Raw genomic sequence first — 21,278 nt, forward strand, 5'->3', positions numbered from 1 at the left:
CAGGGAAGCTTGGAGTCAAGCGTGGAAAAGCCATTGCTTCCAAACTGTGTGCTCCTGCTGGATGCTTTTCTAGACTGATCAGGTTCCCTCTTTTCAGTGATTTGTCACTTTTGAGTCCTAAGTAGTCAGGTCTGCTTGGTCCTTCAGCTTTACAACGGGCCCAGTTTTTTCACAGTGGGCCATTTCTTCTTGTTAAGAGGAGTGTTGGTCTCCTTGGGAGCAGCAATGAAGAGAATGTTCTGATTTTCTTTTTTTTTTTTACTGCATTCTATAAGATGTCATTCTTACTACTTCAGAAAAAGAACTGTTTCTTCTTGATTCCTAGGACCAAGAGTTTTTTCCTACCTACTTCTCTTATGAAATGATAAACATGTGATATGTGTGCATCATATTTCTAAACCAGAACTAAAAACTAGATCTCTATTAGTTTGGAGATCTAGGGTCTGACTTTTATAATGAGTAAGTTGTTTTCGTCTCTGCAGAAATTACTGCTAAGTATTCTACCATGTTGGCTTTTCCTCCGTTGTATTCTTATGATGGCTATATCCACCTGTGAACCCAAACAAACATGATGGCCTGCGAGACTAGAGAACTGACGTTTCTATCCAAGAACTTTCCTTATCTCTAGCATCGACGCGAATTCTTTCCCACATGAGCAGCATCTCATATGTAATATACGAATTTGGTACCTTGTTGATGGATATAAATGGCAGATGAAATTTAGCCAGAGATTAAGAAGAAAAGTTAATGGCCAGCCCCTACTTTCTTCTACTTTAGAAGTGAAAACAGTGGTTTTCACCACTGTTAGTTGCAGTCCAAACAACCACAAATTTAAGAAGACTTCCATGCAACTTCAGAAATATCTAAAAATAATTAATTTTATTTTAAAATGTTTAATTGAAAAGTGTAGAGAATACCCAATAACTGCTCTCAATCAGTGGTGTAACGTAGCTTATCTTTTCTCCCCTTCCCTCCATGTCCTCTCCCAAGAGCATATGTCTTTCTATCTTTGCCCACCAATGACATTTTCTGCTCTCTAGAAGGATACCTTTGAGATCATTCTGTTCTCATCAACAGTCCCATTGTCATCTCTAACTGCAACATTTACAGCATTTGTGCAAGTATAACCCGCTCCAGAGGATAATTTCTGGCGCCCTTGGGTGGTTAGATGTCGCCTTACCTGCCTGTGTCCTCTTTGCCCTTAGGCCTTCCTCGTGGCTTCGCTCACAGATAGATTCACACGCACAGGGGTGCATTCACATAATATAGACGCATTCATACATGCACATCATACACAAATTAACGTACATGGCACTCAATAGAATTTTGTTAACTCAAATAATGAACATAAACTGTACAGTGTGTGTGTGTAGGGGGTAGTTTATTTTGCCTGTGTTCTGTAGATGCAGGCAATGAGAGTTTTCCTCTATCCTTGAAGTTTTCATTGTGTAGCTTCAGAGATTTTTCTTTCTGGATAATTTCTTTTCAAAAAGTTTGAAGAAAATTTTCACAGCAATTTTGACTTACCTGTAGGTGGAAAAAAGGATAATTTTTACACTTTACAGCAATTTTGGATTTTTTACACGTGGATAATTCTGTGAGCTTTCAAAGCAAACACTTTAAAATTTCCTATTCTTTAGATTGAAGTGGTTGAAAGTAATACTATAATGTTTGTATTTTGCCTTTTATAATTATTGCTATATATACGCATTTATATATTTATATAATCAACATTACTATGAATTTCTAATTGATTAGTTGCTTACTTTATCAGTGCATTTTTTTAAATCTTTCTGAAATCTATATATATCTCAGGCACAAAGAAAATATTCTTTTTCTTTTTGAATCTCTGGAAAATCCACTTATTTGCTTTTAGCACTGGAAAAAATTTTATTTTTTGTTCAAGTAGGCAGTTTTTAAGTTGAAAAATAAAGCATACTTCTTTTCTAAAAGTCTACTCTTTAATATCACCTTCAACTCTGTGCAATAGGACTGGGTCACTGTCTTCGTCACCCCATCCACCTTACCCCTGAGTGGTTAGCATTTAGGTGATGTTGGCCCTTTATGTAGGTGACAGCATGTCCAGGAAATTTATGATAGTGTAAAGCCCTGTGGAGGGGATTAGAAATCCTCTCCCTTTGAAAGTAGAATGCCCTCTACTAACTGGTAAGAATAAGCCTTTTTTTTGTATTGGGAAAACTTCAGGGGTTCTGAAAACTAGGAGGAAAAAAATCTCACACAATCTGAGAATACTATGTTTAGGAAAGTTTGGCAGCAGAGTGAAAAACGACCTTGTGTTAGGATTCTAAGGCTGCGAAGTAGCTGTTTTCATGGGCTATTGAAATCTAGAATGGTCTCCTGTTATTTCTGGGAGAAATAAATCAACTGTAAAAAAAGTAAGACTTTCAAGCTGTAATAATAAAGACTGAATTTTAACTTATGAGGTCTTTCAGTAACTGTAAGTCAACTCTAATTCAATAATATTCCCAAACTGGATATTAAGTATTCTTTTAGAGTAGAGTGAACAAAGCATGCACTACACAGGCAAAATATTGTTATTACATGAGCTTCATGTTTGACATCCCCCCACCTCTCTGTGTAGAATTGGTAACTACAGTTTTACTATACGCAGCAGCATTACCTTCCCCCAGCTGTGTGTCATCAAATTCTCTCAAACAGTGCTTGGCAAAGTAGGGCTGCAGGCTAACTCTGACCCACCACTTGTTTTTGTAAATAAAAAGTCTTATTGGACACAGCCACGCCTATTTATTTAAGGCTTATCTATGGCTGCTTTTGGTTAAACAGCAGAGTTGAGTAGTTTTGACACACACTGTATAGTTTTGCAAAGAGAGAAATATTCTAGCCCTTAGAGGAAAAGTTTACCAACCCCCGGTCTAAGATATCAATTTTCCTTTTTTTTTTCTCCTTCACTGATGGTATCACAGAAAACTTTACATAATGTATATTTTTCCTTCTGTGACCACTCTCTTTTTGAAAGCTAAATTAAAGTAAAACAAAAAGAGCAAAAACAAAACAAAACAAAACAAAAACCCAAAAAGAAAAAAGTCCTTACAAAATTTAAGTACTGATGGGAATTTACAGGATCAGGAAATAGGCTTGTTAAAACATGCTGATGTTAATGAAAACTTTTCTTCTTCTCAGGGAGCACAGTGAGAAAAGAACACTGGTGTATGAATCGGAACACTTACGTTCCTGTTTCAATTTTGCCATTCTCTATCTTGGGGGTTGGCAAATGTTTGGTAAAGGGAAAGATACTAACTACTTGAGGCTTTGTGGACCATGTTTATTTTATTTAATACAAAACAGGCGGTGTGCTGGATTTGGTCCAGTAGTTTGACCGCCGCTCTTCTCAGTGCTCCTGATAAGCTATAAGCTCCATGGGCTGCATTTTCGAGAGACTGAAATCAATAATATCTTCCAATGTTAAAATTCTTCTATCTTGTTTTGTGAATCAAAGCCATTGTTTATATTTGACTACATTTTAAATGGATCATTTTCTTACCACGTGGAAGGTAGAGTCAGAACAATACAGGTGAAAAGGTGTGTGATAAGAAACTCAATTTTTACATTTCCTGGTATATGAATTTCTATTGCTTTGTAACAAGTTGATTCCAAACTTAGAAATGTAAAACAGCAACTCTTTAATCTTAGGCTCAGTCTTGTGGGTCAGAAATTCAGGAAGGCCTTGATTGGACAGTTTTCACTTGGGGTTTCTCATGCGGTTACAGATAGATGTCTGCCAGGGCTGTGGCCATCTGAAGGCTCAAGTGGGCCAGCCTTGAGCCTTCCAAGCCATCCAAGATGGCTGGCAGTAGATGCTGGTCAGATGGAAGCTTAGCTGGGACTATAGATTGAAGTGCCCACACATGGCGTCTTCACCATGGAGGTCTCAAGAGTGGTCAAACATTTTACATGGTGCTTGGCCTACTCCAGAGTGAGCATCCCCAGAGAATGATGTAGAAGCTACATGACCTGTTCTGATCTAACCTAAGAAGTCTGTACTCTATTGGTTAAAGCAGCTGCAAGCTTGCCCAGATTCAAGTGAATGAGGGCTGCACAGTCCCTCCCAATGTGAGGAATGTCAAAGAATTTCGGGCTGTATTTTTAAATCACCATACCCAGCTTTGGTGACTTTTATGTTTATACCTTTAACACTGAATTAGCAGAATTTTTGTACCAGCTATTGTATAATTAACCACAGTTATTAAGGGCAAGATCTCATAATTAGGATCTTCTCAGATCTCAAAGGAAATGGACATCCCACATTTTCTTTATTCATTCATCCATCAGCAGATATTTAGGATGCACATACACACACACACAATGGAATATTATGCAACGTTAATAAAGAAGGAAATCCTGCCATTTGTGACAATACAGATGAACCTAGAGAATATTAATCTAAGTGTAATAAACCAGACAGACAGATACTACACGATCTCATATGTGGAATCTAAAAAAGAAGAAGTCATAGAGATAAAGCAGAATAGTGGTTACCAGAGGCTAGGGGGTGGGGGAAATGTTGGTCAAAGGGTACAAACTGTCAGATATAAGATGAGTAAGTTCTGGAGACAATGTATAGCATAGTGAGTATAGTTAATAAGCGTGTATTGGATACTTGAAACTTGCTAAAAGAGTAGATCTTAAGTGTTCTCACCACAGACACAAAAGAAGAAAAAGGTAACTATGTGAGGTGATAGATATCTCAATTAGTTTCATTAATCACTTCAAAATGTGTATGTATATACAAACATCACACTGTACACTTTAAATATATGCAATTTTTATTTGTCAAATATACCTCAATAAACCTTGGGGGAAAAGAAAGGTGAGTTTAGAGAAGAAGTAGTGTTGGTGGGGTGCTCACAGAGGCCTTGTCAGCTGTGGGAAAGAGTTTGGATTTCACTGAAGAACATGAGAAGTCGTTACAGAGTCTTGAGCAGAGGAGTGATATTCTCTGACTCAGAGTTTTAAAATCACTATGGCCATAATAATGATAATAATAATAATAATAGCCCATATTTTGGGGGGATGGGTGGGCAAGAATGGAGGCAGAGGGTTTAGTTAGGAGGCTTTTGTGTTATTTTATGCACTAGATGTTTGTGGAATAGAGTATTAACAGTATGGGTGATTAGAAAAAGTAAAAATAGATTAGAGACTATCCCCAATTTTCCAGATAGGTAAATAGAGACTTAGGGAGTTTAACCAATTCTTGTAGAAGTGGTAAATTGGTATTCAATTTATACATCTAATTTCACAGATCAACTTCAGTGAAATGTCATGTAGATTTGTCACATTTAAATTAAGTCTAAATAAATGAGATTTTACTGTAATTTAGGTGGTTTAGGTTGAGTTAAAAGACATTAACCATTAAATTTTTAGACATTTTCTGTGATCATGCCTCTTCGTTGTCTCCATGTAGAAAACATTTAAAATATAATAAATTGGATGAAATTTAAATTATATCAGCATTTTGTTATATTATTTTTATGGAAAATGAGGAAATCACTGCAGATATAAAACCTGTTGCCTCATACGAACATTCTGCACAATCCTGATGAACAAGGCCTAACAGTCAACCTGAGGAAGTTTGCTACTATCAGTTTGGGGAATTGATGAATGATCAATGATGTATCAGAATTTTTTTTCTTCAGGTTCAATAAGAGTGGAAGAGAGCACTGCCAGGTATGTTGGGACTAATTTGGAACCAAATCTAAGAAGTACATACTTTTCATCGAAAGGTTCCTGGAACTATTCATGGCGGTACCTTCACAAGCCTGGAGAGTCTCCCTTGTTTAGATCTTTCTTCCTTTGGGCAAGAGTTGGGAGAGAGACTCTTCTGTTCTGTTCTTGCTGCAGTACTTTAAAAAAATGTTTATTGGAGAAGCAATTGACTCCTTTATCATGAAGATCACGGAGTCTTTTTTGTATTTTCTTCCCTATGTTTACCTCTGCTGTGATCTCTCTGAGTTACCGACAAAGGGATTTACTTGCGGCTCTAAAACCTCTCTGCTGCTCAATTTATAGGTTACATCGTGCTTCCTCTCCCACACGATCGAGATCTTCAAAGTAAGCATCTTTCAAAGGAGCGACAAGCAAAATACAGCAGCAGGATCAGTAACTCCCTGTGAAGCAGCTTTGCCTGCTGTCATTGTTGACTGCTGGAGGTGCTGATCCATGTCAGTCACTAAAACGACACCTTGGCAAGATGGCAGTCTGCACCCCGAGTTTTTGTGTGTAGGAACACTTTTAGATAATGAGATTTTCTTATATTCCTCACACCTTACACAGTGCCTGGAACATAGTAGGTACCCAGTAAATATTTATTAATATTAACTATAAAACCATATTTTGAAAGCTTTGCTAACGTGGTAGATTGATTTGTTGCAGATGGAGTAATGCAAGAATTTCCTCATCAATCCTGGATAAAGTTTATTAATACTAGAATAAATAACTCTCCAAGCAGGCAAAGACTTTTAGCAAGACTCAATGGATTGATATAAACTTATATTTTTAAAGCATCAAACTAAGAAGAGGTTAAGACTAACGTTTACTTATTAAGATAATTTCCTAATCATTTTTATAAGAACTTAATGAGTGACAAACTGACGCTGGATATAAATTTATGATTTCCCAAAATAACATTTGATTGGTTTGAGTGATGTCTTACATCAAGTAATCATAGTTAATTTTTGCTTCTGGAGAGATTTGACTTTACCAGTCTATCATGTCATCAGATGTATTTCAAGAATAATTTCTTTGTCTGTTGATACAGAGTTAAAGAATTCCTATGGAGATTCTTGAATCTATAACTTGTATTTTTATCAGGGCAGATAGGACAAGTTCAGAATAGTGGCAAAAAGACTACATCTTCATCTGAAATATATTGCAAACACATAAAGAATGATTTCACATCAAAAAATATTTTAAGTCCTATAAATCAAGGGCAAAGTTATGATTTTTCTCATGCATGAGTTATGATGCAAAAAACAATGGGTCACTTATTTTAAGTTTAAAGAAAGGCCAATAAATGCTGCGACCTCAATTCTGTTGTAAATATCAACAGTTACAACAATGAGAGAAAAGGAGTTATAAATTAAATATACTGCTAAGACAAATGTGAAAACTATTTTTCTTGTTATATTATTTTTTTCTTGTTATATCTATTTCTTTAACATTCAATATGTATAATTAAGATTGATTTTTAATTTTAATTCACAAAATAATCCAGGTCTAAAAGAAATCTCAGAGTAAAAAAAGGATTATATGATGGTAAGGATAAAATTGTTAGGTTTTACATTTCTAGATGTTTTTCTCAAGGATGAATTTTGAATGCTTTCTATTTTGGGGGAGGGGGAGGGTTATAAACCAATCACCCTAACACATAAACAAAGCCCTAACAATATTTACAACACAATCATAGACGCACAGTGAAAATTGGGAATAGGGTAATCCTTACCATTTAGAAACAACTCAGGCAACATATAGGAACAGAGAGCTTAACCTGGGTGAAGTAAAGAATGTTCCCTGTATTATTCTAGCACCTGCTACCAGGGCTGACATAAGTCTGGATCTGGCTGTCCCTTGACCCAGATTCCAGTTTTCCACTGGATCAGGTTTGGCATAATTCTTTCACTGGTCTCTGTCCTTCTCCATGGCAGTAGTGGGTGCTTCTTCTAACAGCTACTGTGTTTCCCCAACTTACCCTTGCCCTTGAGATGTGGTGGTTAGCCCAGCACACTGTTTCTCAAACCCTGGCTGCACACTGGGAGTACCTGTGAGTTTTTATAAACTACCCATATCCTGGTCTCTCCTCCAGAGATTCTGATTTAATTGGACTGGGTGGGGCTCAGGCTTTGGCATCTTTGGAAAGGTCCTCCTGTATTTCTAAGGTGCAACTAAAGGTAAGAACCACTGGTCTACTTAATAAAGCTTGGAACAGGGAAGAGAGCACCATCTGTGAAGTTCTGCCTCAGTTCTTATCCTCGATTTTTTTTTTTTAGGATTTTATTTTTTCCTTTTTCTCCTCAAAGCCCCCCGGTACATAGTTGTATATTCTTCGTTGTGGGTTCTTCTAGTTGTGGTATGTGGGACGCTGCCTCAGCGTGGTTTGATGAGCAGTGCCATGTCTGCGCCTAGGATTCAAACCAACGAAACACTGGGCCGCCTGCAGCGGAGCGCGAACTTAACCACTCGGCCACAGGGACAGCCCCATCCTCGATTTTATGTTTTGCCACTGCTCCCTCAGTCTCAGAAAACCCAGCGAAGCCAGTCTCAGGTGAACCCAATGATGGCAATTCACGGTTCTTGACTTTCAATTCTCTTTGCCCATAATCTTTTTCAGGTGGGAAACTCAAAAGAGTGGTCATAGAATGACAAAGACTCCTAAGGGTACTTGGCATTGGCTTGTGACACATGGTGGAATGAATTCTTTTTAAATGTTCAGTAAGTGAATTGCGCAGAATTGGAGAGTAATGGATTGGCGTACCAAAATGCATATATACAGCAAAGTTAATCAAAGCAAAAAATTTTAACCAAGAGTATCGCAGTAAACAAGCATTGGTATAGGATTTGTAGTCTTAGATTCAAGTGCTGGCTTTGCCATTACTAGCTGTGTGACTTGTACAATTTACCTACTCTTTCTGAGCTTTAGTTTCTTTATCCATAAAATAGAAACAATATCTGCTGTACTTTCCTTACATGGTTGTTGTGAGGATTAAATTAAATTACAAAAGTGGAATAACATTTTATCTTACTAGGTGATATACAAATGTTATTACTATGGGTTGAGCTGCTTTAATATGCATTTATGTGAAAACATTTCATGATTCACTTTTTCAACAAGGGAATAATTCTGGGGAACAATGGTTGTAAAACTGTAATTAAATCAATGTGTCATAGTCTTCAACTAATCTCCCTGGGTGGCAAGTTTATACGAAATGAAGAATGCATCTTATGTAAACCTGATGTTTCATCCTTACATAGGATATAATTGGTTATTGGTTTTGCAAAGCAAAGTTCTGCACCATTTTCTCATAATTTAAAGGTTTTATCCCAATAGCTACTGAGCCCATAGTAGCCATTAAAAGAAAAAAAAAAAACAACAACTATAGGAGTAGAAACATTAGTGATTCTGTTAGGCTGTGGAAGAAGTCTTAGTCTTGTCTTAAACTGTAGTGCCTCAGTCAATCTGGGCTGCTATAACGTATTATCATAAACTGGGAGGCTGAAACAACATCTACTTCTCACAGTTCTGGAGACTGGGTGGTTTGAGATTGGGGTGTCAGCATGGTTGGGTTCCAGTGAGAGCCCTCTTCCAGGTTGCAGACTGCTGACTTCTTGCATCCTCATGTGATGGAATGAGGGTGAGCTGGTTCTCTGGCCTCTTTTTTTTTTTTTGATTTGATTTGATTTTTTTTACTGCAGTAACATTGGATTGTGACATTATATAACTTTCAGATGTACATCATAATATATTTCAAATTCTGTGTAGATTACATCATGTTCACCACCCGAAGACTGATTACAAGCCATCACCACACATGTGTGCCTAATCATCCTTTCCAGCCTCTCCCCTCCCCACTTCCCCTCTGGTAACCACTAATCCTATCTTTGTTGCTATGTGTTTGTTTGTTGTTGTTTTTATCTTCTACTTATGAGTGAGATCATGTGGTATTTGATTTTCTCCCTCTGACTTATTTCCCTTAGCATAATACCATCAAGTTCCATCCATGTTGTCACAAATGGCCAGATTTCATCATGTCTTATGGCTGAGTACTATTCCATTGTGTATATATACATCTTTATCCATTTGTCCCTTGATGGGCACCAGGTTCCTTCCAAGTCTTGGCTATTGAGAATAAGGCTGCGACGAACATAGGGGTGCATGTATCTTTATGCATTAGTGTTTTCATGTTCTTTGGATAAACACCCAGCAGAGGAATAGCTGGATCATATGATAGATCTATGCTTAATTTTCGGAGGAAGCTCCATAGTGTTTTCCATAGTGGCTGTACCAGTTTACACTCCCACCAGCAGTATACGAGTGTTCCTTTCTCTCCACATCCTTTCCAATATTTGTTGTTTCCTGTCTTGTTAGTTATAGCCATTCTGACCGGAGTAAGATGTAGTTTTGATTTGCATTTCCCTGACAGTTAATGATGTTGAACATGTTTTCATGTGCCTGTTGGCCATCTGTATATCTTCTTTGGAAAAATCTCTATTCAGATCTTTTGCCCATTTTTTAATTGGATTGTTGGTTTTTTTGTTGTTGAGATGTATGAGTTCTTTGTATATTTTGGATATTAACCCCTTATCCGATTTGTGGTTTGCAAATATCTTCTCCCAATTGTTAGGTTGTCTTTTTGTTTTGTTGGTTTCCTTTGCTGTGCAGAAGCTTTTTAGTTTGATGTGGTCCCATTTGTTTATTTTTTATTTTGTTTGCCTTTCCCTGTCAGACATGGTACTTGAAAACATGCTGCTAAGACTAATGTCAAAGAGCATGCTGTCTGGCCTCTTCTTATAAAGAGCATGCTGTCTGGCCTCTTCTTATAAAGAAACTAATCCCAATCGTGAGAGCTCCATCTTCATGACTGAATTATCTCCTAAAGGCCCCACTTCCAAGTGCCATCACCTTGGTGATTAGATTTCAAGATGTTAATTTTGGGGTGATACATTCAGTCCATAACGTATCACTTCAAAAAGTGAAGCTAATGTCCATAACCCCCATTTACCAAGCCAGTGCTATGCGCTGGGTACCATGGTAAGGGCTTCAGATACTTCTTCTCATTTAGGCATTCCCAAATGTTGGTGTGATTTAGGTTCTATTATTGTATCAATTTTATTGCTTAAAAACAAAACAAAAAAAAGTGTGGCACAGAGGGGCCTGTTTCCTCTTAAATCCAAACTGTCCAACTCAGATCCCTTGCCTTTTTTTTTTTTTAAAGATTTTTTTTATTTTTTCCTTTTTCTCCCCAAAGCCCCCCGGTACATAGTTGTATATTCTTCGTTGTGGGTTCTTCTAGTTGTGGCATGTGGGACGCCGCCTCAGCGTGGTCCGATGATCAGTGCCATGTCTGCGCCCAGGATTAGAACCAACGAAACACTGGGCCGCCTGCAGCGGAGCGCGCAAACTTAACCACTCGGCCACGGGGCCAGCCCCCATCAGATCCCTTGCTTTTAACCACTAAACTCTACTGTCTTCCAGAAATCACTGTTAGGGTTTATTGGCATGTTGGTTTGGGGGAAGACGATGAAAGAAGCTTGAAAGGGGAATGGGGATGAAGGATAGTCTAAGGTTTCTTTCAGAAATAACTACTGTGGCTCAGTGTATGGACCCATAGTTGAACTGTGTGGAGGGTGGGGCTACACATACTAGCCGAAAAAATTGTTCTCACAAGAAACTGGTTGGCTGGTACTCAATTGCCCCGCTCCAGGTGATGAAGTGTGACATCATTGGGACTTCAGTGCACTGGCCTTAGAGAACACCAGAAGGCATCATTGTAGGCTCAGACATGAGTATTCTTATCTGCAGAAGTGACAGTGGTCTCTTCAAACCATGGACCTTGGAGAAAGCTCAGAGCACAGGGCAGGAGAATAAGAACATGATGGGTGCCACACTGCAGTAGACCATACTTGATCTAAGTACAGGCAGCATTCTCTTGGGAGTTCCCAGAGGAAACATGTGGGGCACTTTGCATTACCAAGGAAAGACACATTCCAATAGAACACAGGTGACTCCTGTGGAAGGGACCTCACAGTCCCTGTAGGCTGGAGTGGCCTGAATAACAGTAGCAACAAGAATGATAACAATTAACTTATGCTGTGCTCTTCTAAATGCTTTGCATATAACGACCTCAATCTCCAAAGCAGTTCGATAGGCTGAAGAGTAGGTAATATTAATACTACCGTTTTACAGATAAGGATCTCAGAGACAAATAACTTGCCCAGGTTCACACAAGTTAATCAATGCAAGGTGAGATTAAATCAGATCTTTTTGATTCCAGAGCCATACCACATATTATAATTTGTTTTCCTACAAAAAAGCTAGTGGAAGAGGATGCTGTACACCTTTTGATTAGAACTGCCATGAGTTTTGGAAGTGAATGAATGTCCACCTGGCTAGTTTGCCAGGAGCATGAACACCAGGGTTGGAGTCATCGATATAACAAGACATAGCTGGGACTTTTGTTTGGCACTGCTCGTAGTTCCTTTGACTGATCTCATGACCTGCAGAAACTGTGCTAGTCATTTACGAACAACAAGTGAAATTAATTACCTTCTAAATGCAGATTAAGTCAGAACACACTTTGAATAAAAGGATTTTGATTGTTTGTTTTGCCCTACAAAGGCTGGCATCAATCAGCGATTCCAAATAAAATCACAAACTTGTGTTGATCTCAAATATCAAAGAAGTGAGTCTCTAATCCTGCTAGAGAACGCCTCAATTTGAGAGTTAGGCCTGGTTAGGAATACGAACAGATTCTATCCAGTTATAAGGGAGATGAATGTTGAAATATTGAGAGTTGTGTGGAGGGAGAACTTGTATATTTACAAGTTCTGAGAATGATAATATTGCAAAAGGGATTCAATGACTTGATTAGAATACAAAGTTACAACATAACCTAGCACACCACACCATATCATCTATTCCCAGGATATATGGCCTGCCTGATTTTTCAGCCTCAGAAACTGTCTTCTTTCATCATCAGAGTCCAGTTGACTCCTAGACGCAGACCTGGCCCAATGTTATGGCCCTCAACATTAAGTCGCCTATGCTACCCATTTATCTCTGACCTTAGTATCTAGTTATCATTTAAACTTTTTTCTCATTCTTTTAACTGTTCCTACTGTCTTCCAGTTCTAGTCTCCAAATGATGACATTTTCCTCTGTGGCAGAATCCTAGCTTGGTAATCTGCCCAGGACGACAGTCCCTTTCTTGCATAACTCACATCTGTTCCAAAACTCCAACCTGGTGACTGGGAATCCACTCAAGGTTTTCTGTTGCTGACTGTCTTTCTGTACAGACTCGTGACCATCCTCTGCTTCGGGTAGATATTGACAACCACCTGCCTGAAGGGGTTGCTTGCCAGTGCAGAGGGTTTCAAACCTCAACTTTCACCAAAATCACTTGATGAACTTTTACAGTTCGGAACTCTGGGCTCCACCTCCAAGAGATTCTGATTCAGTCAGGCTGGGGTGGAGCCTAGAAATCCACATATTGAGCAGCTCCCCTGGTGGAACTCTGCAGGTGGGTGGAGGACCACACCTAGGCAGAGACAGGCTGCTCAACGGTCTGTTGCTACACCAGTGCTGGCCAACCTTGGACTTCCTAATATTCCTAATACTCGCAGATGGGTTGCTGTTCCCCAAGGTCTCATCCTACTCCTGTGGTCCTTCAGATCTCAGCTTAGATGCTGTCTCCTCTTGCCTCCTAAGACTGTTAGATGCCTCTTGTATGTACTATTGTATATCCTGTCCTTATCTCTATCTTGCATGTACCTCACTGTATTTCTCTATTCACTTCTCTATATGCCCTGCTAGACTATGAACTCTGAGGGGAGAGTTATGTCATGTTCACCTCTGAATCCTCATTGCCTGCTATAATAACAGGCATAGAGAAGAAGAAATAGTTATTGAACGGGCAGGTCTAAACGGTTCTAGATGGTGGCAGGTCCTAGTCAGTCTTGTTCACCTGATTCAGCTGGGCTACTCGAAGGTCTTAATTTGGATTACTTTAGGGCTGCTGGTCTAGAAATGTACCTGGGATATAAGAGAACTAAGGTTATGGACACAATCTAGCCCAACCTATCCTATTGATTGCTAGACTATGGCAGAGCTTCCAAAACTGGTTCTAATATAAGGATCCACCTCAAGTAAGGATAAGAAACCAAGCCCATATAATTTCTTAAAATTCAAAATATTCTAATTTTCAGGGTGAAATACTGCGATCTGGACATAAGGCATTTAAACATTAGAGAAAATGGGAAGCCCTATTTTGATTCTGGTATGGATCCAATGTTTAGAGATGGTTGGTGATAAATTTTGTAAAGCAGCAGTTTCCTCATTTTTTTTCCTCTTCTAATTGTAGTTAGTCTCTGATTCCATGTTAGCGAAACCTTAAATCTTAGAATCACTGCATGCTAGTCCTGGAAGGGACTTTTGAGATGATCATTATTATAGATGAGGAAAGTTGGGTTTAATATTTGTTCAGTGTCTATGGTGTGCAACAAAACAGAATAAAACAAAAACTCAGACTGGAGGCTGTCACATGCTGAGGCTTACATACCTACTTAGTTTTCCATTTCAGCTGGATCCCAGATCTCCTGATCTCCACGACAATCCCTGCTCTGTCAGAAATTTGCATGCTCAGGTGGAATCCTGGAGACAGACCACAGCACAGACTTGTCTGATTCAGATTTGTCCTGCCCTGCAGCTGGCTTATTTCATTCTCCACTGGATCTTCAGGATTTCTTTATACAATGCATTATTTTTTCCCAAGGCTGATATTATTTTAATAATTGGCCTGTTGAGTGTGTATACTTTGGGACTAATTATCTTATTACTTATTTGAGACACATATCTGGAATTGGCAATAGGGGAACGTTTAAGTGGTGCTTAAGAAGGAAATGGGGGGCAGTCAAGAATGGCCATACTTAGGCAGTTAGATGTTTTTTGGCTCATGTTTTATGAGCATAGATTTATTTTTTTGTATATCTCTTAAAATATAATTAAACTATTGCCAACTGCTGATGATTTCCTCTAATGGAAGAAAGCTGGGGTTTAGGTAATATAAAATCAAGGATAGTCCAAAAAATATTTGGCATTTGAGTATTTTTCTATTCATTTTTTTTTTCCCAGCAAAACATTGCTGGGCATCTTTATGTGTCAGGCACTGTGTTGGGCACTGGAGACATTTGTATCCATATGAATTAAACATGGAATTCGATTTAGAATTTCATCTTAGATAAAATGTTAGATGTACGATTTTAAACAGTAGAGAAACTATTCAGAAGCTACTTTTCATCCTATGTTTCACTCTTCCCAGATGTCTACTCCTGGTGGGGACTTGATTTTTTTTCTCAGGTTAATGTAAGATTTGCCTTCTCTCAAACTCTCCCTGGAGGAATCCTCTTAGATTAGATGGTACCTTTGCATGCAAATTGCATAGAGAGACTTGGGGTGTCAACAGACTGTCGTTATGTAGATTAAATGTTAGCTGCTAATGTAATTTCTGAGATATAATCTAAGTAAGGATTTAGATAGCACAAGTGTTCTCAATACACTAGGAGACAAGTTCTGCCTTTGACAAGCCGTATTGTCTGGTCAGTTGCTTAAAACTGAATTGTACTTTAAGGAGAAATCTTAGTAAGTATGAAAAAGAATTGATGGTGCTGAATTAGTGCTCACTTAGAATAGGAAGGAAGTCACACACACAGAGTAAATGGTATTGGGTAACTCTCTTTTGCCTCTGGAAGCTAATATTTCTATGGTTATAGGAAGAATATAATAATATTTCTGATGCCTTTAATCCTCCCAGAACTGCTGTGTATTAGTCAGTTTTCTTAAAGATGGAAGTACAGAGCATCAGTTATCCCTTTACTAAATAATAAATAACATATCTAAAATCTAAAAGTAAAGGAAAACACAGAAGACCTATATATTGATGAAAGAGTGCAGAAATAGAAATCAAGGAAGTATTAGTCTTAAATTAAAGGGACACCCCCCCCCACAAACATGCACACACACATGTAAATTGTTTTAGATGATAAATAAGAGTGAGAAGTGGTTAAGCTTCATTCCAATCTACCCAGTTTACCTTCTTCATTGGATAGACCCAGCAATTAGGTAAAGCCTACAGTGGTCTAATGTCATTTAAGGGACATTCACCAGATCCTCCTGCTTAAAGTATTATTCCTTTCATTATACTTCTATTAAGACATAACGTTCACAGGATCTCTGTCAAAATATAAATAGAAGCATGGCAGGCAGAGTATATTGACTGTGTAACACAAAGTCATTTCTTGGATTAACTCAGTGTTGCTCATCATATAGGCAAAGACGGGATTCTAGGAAGATGAGCAAGTTTGGGGGATGAGCAAGGATGGGGGCTGAGGGACAAAGAATGATGGAAAGCTCCAGCAGATGGGATGCAACCCTGAAGAGATAACTAAGGGCACTGGGGAGATGGGAATGGACAGGGAGCCTCAGGCAGAGGGAGCTCACAGGGTGGCTCCTCCTCTCACTGGTAGCCTGTTTGTCGGGAGCCAGGCTTCGTAGTGCTGTCACTGCACACTCTCCTGCTCGTATGAAGTGGGACATTTAAAACTGCAGAGCAAATTGTTCTACCTGCCTTATCTAGCTGCTTTGAAGATTAATGACGTAATGGTTAAAAAGTGCTGGAGATGAAAGTTTCAGTACAAATGTTTGTTTACTTTGCCAAGGGGAGCTCTCTTTGAGAGCTGAAGTTTTTTAAATAAATGTAAACACCTAGTGTTCCTGGTGCCTGCATCCTATTATTAGGGAGCTGCCACATTGGCACCTGGACAAAACATTGGTATTTGATCCTCCCTGATGTTTTTCTCACAGTTTCCCTGGGACAGTCTCCACGGGGACGAGCCATGTCAGATTGGATCAGCCATTTCATACGAAAGTAAAGTCAGAGGACAAGCACCCAATCTAGGAGCCCCGGGCAGGGCTGGATTACACACTGATGCTCAAGACCTCAGTGCTCAAGATCCCAGCAAAGCAAACACAGGCACGTACATGCACATATTAGCAGATCTAGACAGAATTTAATTTCACTTATGCATACCTATGAATTTGGTGTAATTTTGAAAACTATGAAGCAATCATTCATGGGTTGGTCTTGGTTTTGTTTCTAATGAGGTATTGGAGTTGGGCACAGGGGACCTGTGGAGTACTTAGGGCATCTAAGTACTTGGCCTTGGCCAGGAGAAATAGCAGCAGAGCACTATGGAGTGACTCTTCTTGTGGCTGCAGGAAGAGGTCAGCGATTCTGAGTGGGGAAAATTTCCTGTAATTTTGTTCCTGCCTTTTTTTCTCCATGTCAGAGACCTACGCTTGATCTGTAATTGGGTGCTCAAAAGGTGAAACCAGGATCAAATCATCAGCTTGCATCTTATTCTATGGCATGGCCTGATGGAACAGCAATGGTGTGATTGTAAGGACAGTAGCAGCTTAACGGGGACAATATAACAAATGGGAAAGACCTGAACCATCTTCTTATTTTATTGGGCTACATTGAGCAAAGAGGAGCTTGAAGGGAAATATAGAGGTCTCCCATTTTACAAAACTGGGAAATAAAGGTGCAAATATTGTATGAGGCAAGAAACGAGGCTTCTAGACAAAATAGTTAAAAGTCAGCAAATCTATTTCTTCTTTTCTCCTCAGGGTGGGATGTGTTTTCTTTATCCCTTGCATTTCCCCTCACAAATATTTGACTTTGCATTTTAAAATAGACTATCTAGAAATAATATACCAGAAAATTCTCCAGAAAGAAATTTATATACTTGTTTTGACTGTGCAGAATCCTAGCCATAAGTATGCTTAAATATATTACCAACGATATACTCTAATTCCAAGCACTTGGGTTTCAGAATGGGATAAAGGATTTTTCAGAGAATGAAGGAAGATAGAAGGGGAGGTTAAACACGGCACAGGCATTCTAATACTGGGATTCTCTGGAGGAGGGAAAGTGGATCTCTAACTCTTCCAGGAAACAAAAGCAGAAGGCTGGAACCACTTTTCCTTTTGTTCTTCCTAGTCTTCAAAAACCCCTGCTTGCCCACAGAAAAAACTTGACAACACTTTGGCCTATAAACACCAGCATACCAACTGTACTAAATCTCTGCCCTGCTATTTTGGGTAAGCTAGAGGAAAAATAGCAGACTGCATAGGAGGAAGCCTGGGGGCCCGCCAAGGCCATGACGTACAGGTTTCCAAGCAAATCTATGGCTGAATCAGAAAAAGCATGTCTGTAGTCGGGTTCAGATATAAGCCCTCCTCTTCTCGAATTTCTCAGCTTATCTCACAGGAAGAAGAGGTGGGGATTCACAGTAGCTTTCCACCTCTCAGAGGTCATCCAACAGGCCATCAAAACGTATTTTGTTCAAGTTTCATGAAACCCAGAAGGAGATGTTGGTGGAGGTGTTCTCTGTATCGTTTTTATTTTGCCATTCGGCCAGCAAACAACTCATATACCGTCTTCAATGAAGCCAAAGAGTCCCAATGGAGAAATAATTAAAACCACTGATATTTTCCTAAAGCTGTTTGATGTTTCAACAGCTTCAGTGAGTGAAGCATTCACACTGCTGTTAGCATGGAAAACACAGAGACTTTGAAAAAGAGTGTTGTTCTCGTGTTAGATTATTCCTAGTCTCTGGACCTGATAGCTGGATGAGTGGCTTACTTTTCTTTTATCAGGTGTGGATGGAATTGGTAGCAGGGTCATCTATTGGATATTGAATAAAATAACTCAGAGAAAAAAATGTCACCAAATTTCAAACCCACATGTAATTAAATCTAGGGACTTCTCTCTCCTTTCTTCATGTTTTTCATAGGAAGGATCCAGAGTAGATCTGTCAAAATTTCTTAGTTTTTCAGAAAATGGTTTTCTATCCTAAATGGTCAGGTAAATCTTGGATGTGATTTAAATAATGGATGTTTTAAATATTAGCATTTCAGAAATATGTTTCTTTTTGGTCCAGGAAACATGCTAACTAAGGCCTAGTAAGTTCAAAACTGTTCAATAATGATGTGAACGCTCAACTTGAAATCATACTGCTAACATTTTAAAGCATGAAATTTTCACATTAAGAAAAGCTATATTTTTAAGAACAATTGTATTAGTCAGCTTGGGCTGCCATAACAAATACCATAGACTGGGTGCCTTAAAAAACAGAAATTCAGGGGCTGGTCCCGTGGCCGAGTGGTTAAGTTTGCGCGCTCCGCTGCAGGCGGCCCAGTGTTTCGTTGGTTCGAATCCTGGGCGCGGACATGGCACTGCTCGTCAAACCACGCTGAGGCAGTGTCCCACATGCCACAACTAGAAGGACCCACAACGAAGAATATACAGCTATGTACCCGGGGGCTTTGGGGAGAAAAAGGAAAAAATAAAATCTTAAAAAAACAAAACAAAACAAAACAAAAAAAACAGAAATTCATTTCTCAAAGTTCTGGAGGCTGGGAAGTCCAAGATCAAGGTGCCTGCTCCATACTACCCAAAGCAATCTACAGATTCAATGCATCAAAATTCCAATGATGTTTTTCACAGAAATAGAACAAACAATTCTAGAATTTGTATGGAACCACCAAAGACCTTGAATAGCCAAAGCAATCTTGAGAAGGAAGAACAAAGCTTGAGGCATAATGCTCCTGATTTCAAACTATATTCCAAAAGTGTAGTAATCAAAACAGTATGGTACTGGCATAAAAACAGAGATATAGATCAATGAAACGGAATAGACAGCCCAGAAACAAACTCATGCATATTAATTTATGTATAGTCAATTAGTTTACAACAAAGGAGCCAAGAATATACAATGGGGGAAAGAACAGTCTCTTCAACAAATGGTCTTGGGAAAACTGGATCACTATCTCACACCATACATAAAAATTAACTTAAAATGGGTTAAAGACTTGAATGTAAGACCTGAAACCATAAAACTCCTAGAAGAAAACCTGGAGATCGACTCCTTGATATCAGTCTTGGCAATGATTTTTTGGATTTGACACCAAAAACAAGGCAAGAAAAGCAACAATAAACAAGTGGGACTACATCAAATTAAAAAGCTTCTGCACAGCAAAGGAAACCATCAACAAAATGAAAAGGCAATCTATTGAATGGGAGAAAATATTTGCAAATCATATATCTGATAAGGGGCTAATATCCAAAATATATAAAGAACTCATACAACTCATTAGTGAAAAACCAAATAATCAGATTGAAAAATGGCAGAGGATCTGAATAGACATTTTTCCCAAAAAGACATACAAATGGCCAACAGGTACGTGACAAGTGCTCAACATCACTAATCGTCAGGGAAATGCAAATCAAAGCCACAATGACATATCACCTCACACCTGCTAGAAAGGTTATTATCAAAAATACAAGAAATAACAAATGTTGGTGAGGGTGTGGAGAAAAGGGAACTCTTGTGCACTGTTGATGTGAATGTAAATCAGTGCAACCATTATGGAAAACAGTATGGAGGCTCCTTAAAAAATTAAAAATTGAATTACCAGATGATCCAGAAATTTATCTGAAGAAAACATAACACTAATTTGAAAAGATTTATGCACACCTATGTTCACTGCAGTGTTATTTACAATAACCAAAACATGGAAACAACTTAAGTGTCCACAGATAGATGAATGGATAAAGAAAATGTGGCATATATACAATGGAATATTATTCAGCCATAAAAAGAATGAATTCTTGCCATTTGTGACAACATGGATAGACCTCAAGGACATTATGCTAAGTGAAATAAGTCAGAGAAAGACAAATACTGTATGACTCACTTATATGTGAAATCTAAAAAAGAAAAATGAAAAAAACAGAGCTCATAGATACAGACAGCAGATTGGTGGTTACTAGAGGGTGGGTGAAATGAGTGAAGCGGGTCAAAAGGTACAAATCTCCAGTTACAAAATAAGTAAGTCATGGGAATGTAACGTACAGCAGGGTGACTGTAGTTAATAATACTGTATCACATATTTGAAAGTTGCTAAGAGGGTAGATCTTAAAAGTTCTCGTCACAAGAATGAAGTTTTGTAACTATGTATGGGGATGGATGTTAACTAGAATTATTGTGGTGACCATTTTACAATATATATAAATATCAAATCATTATGCTGTACACCTGAAATTAATATATCTCAATTATACCTCAATTTTAAAAAAAAGGAGGCCAGCTGATTTGGTTCCTGGTGATGGCTCTCTTCTTGGCTTGCACACGGCCACCTTCTCCATGTGTCCTCACATGGTGGAGAAAGAGAGATCTCTGGTGTCTCTTCCTCTTTTATAAGGATTCCGATTCTATTGGATCGGGCCTCCACCCTTATGACATCATTGAACCGTAATCACCTCCAATATAGTCACATGGGGTTAGTGCTTCAACATACAATTTTTGGGAAGGACACAATTCAGTCCTCAGAAGCAGTGGTGGGTAGTGTGAAACCTTTTGACGTACCAATAAGCCTTGATTCATGAAGCAGATCATTCAAGGGCCAC

The 21,278-nt window shown here is 38.6% G+C and overlaps 1 long non-coding RNA gene across 1 annotated transcript; it reads right to left on the reverse strand.

The window, feature by feature from the left end:
- Window positions 1-1,358: 1,358 nt before the first annotated feature.
- LOC111767963 (uncharacterized) lies at window positions 1,359-21,073 on the reverse strand. Its single transcript, XR_002799928.2, has 3 exons — window positions 20,934-21,073; window positions 14,310-14,401; window positions 1,359-1,527 (listed from the first exon to the last, which is right to left on the reverse strand). It is a non-coding gene; the product is annotated as an uncharacterized lncRNA (long non-coding RNA).
- Between the last annotated feature and the right edge of the window lie 205 nt (window positions 21,074-21,278).

Source organism: Equus caballus, chromosome 14, assembly GCF_041296265.1.
Source record: "Equus caballus isolate H_3958 breed thoroughbred chromosome 14, TB-T2T, whole genome shotgun sequence".
NCBI classification, from domain to species: Eukaryota; Metazoa; Chordata; class Mammalia; order Perissodactyla; family Equidae; genus Equus; species Equus caballus.